The sequence below is a fragment of the Octodon degus genome, unplaced genomic scaffold (assembly GCF_000260255.1).
Source record: "Octodon degus isolate 3935 unplaced genomic scaffold, OctDeg1.0 scaffold00469, whole genome shotgun sequence".
Classification (NCBI taxonomy): domain Eukaryota; kingdom Metazoa; phylum Chordata; class Mammalia; order Rodentia; family Octodontidae; genus Octodon; species Octodon degus.
This window is the reverse complement of record NW_004525045.1, coordinates 171,438-172,519: the sequence shown is the minus strand read 5'-3', so window position 1 is coordinate 172,519 and position 1,082 is coordinate 171,438. Positions and strand designations below refer to the sequence as shown.

The 1,082-nt window shown below is 53.2% G+C and overlaps 1 pseudogene; it reads right to left on the bottom strand.

Moving 5' to 3' along the window:
- The window catches only part of LOC101592173, a 9,938-nt pseudogene that overhangs the window by 7,654 nt on the left and 1,202 nt on the right, over positions 1-1,082 (bottom strand).

The window sequence follows — 1,082 nt, the reverse complement described above, 5'->3', positions numbered from 1 at the left end:
GGAAGCTTTCCCACACACTCACTGAACCTGGGCTAAGACTGGGTCCGGGGTTCCCAGAACACCGCAAAATTCCTACTCCGCAGCCGGCATGGGGAGGTGCTGCGGAGTGGTCGGGGCGCTCCAAGAAGGTGGGAGAGGGTCCGCCCCACACTATGCCTGGGCTGAGACAGGTCCTGCTGGTGCAGGTTAGCAGGAAGCTCTCCACACACTCACCAGACCTGGGCTAGAACTGGGTCTGGGGTTTCCCGGAACATGGCAGAAATTGTTACTCGGTAGGCGGGGTGGGGGAGGTACTGCGGAGTGGTGGGGGGAGGCCCGAGGAGGTGGGAGAGGTTCCGGCCTACACTGCTCCTGGGCTGGGACTGGTCTCCTTGGCGCAGGGTAGCAGGAAGCTCTCCACACACTCACCAAACCTGGGTTGGACTGGGTCTGGGTGTTCCTGGAAGTCGGCAGAAATTCCTACTCATTGGGGGGGGGAGGTACTGCGGAGTGGTGGGGGGCGTTTCGAGGGGATGGGAGAGGGTCCGGCTCACACTGCGCCTGAGCTGGGACTGGTCCCACCGGTGCAGGCTAGCAGGAAGCTCTCCACACACTCACGGGAACTGGGTAGGACTGGGTCCGGGGATTCCCGGAAGTCGGCTGAAATTCCTACTCGGCAGATGGGGGGTGGGGAGGTACTGCCTATCTCCACTTTTTGACATTGGCTTTCAATACCTGATCCTCCCAGCATGTCCATAGCAGCAGTATGTTTAGCTGTTTTAGGCCATAAGGCATTGACTGCAATTTCACCTTTAAATTCTTTTGCCATTCCCAACACACACATAGACATACCACACTTAGCAATGGCATAAGCACAGTGTTATTTGAACCACATTGGATTTAAATTCAGTGGTGAGCTGAGATTAAGGATGTGAGCAATTTTACTCTTTTTAAAAAAGGAATACATATCATGCCTAAGATGTTTGAAATGCAGTGAGATAGTGAGGCTAAGCTTGATAGCCTAAATCGTTTGATAATAACAATAAGCTTGTCTTCTGGATGGTTAACAACCTAAGTTTGCAGAACAAAATTAGAGAAAAAGG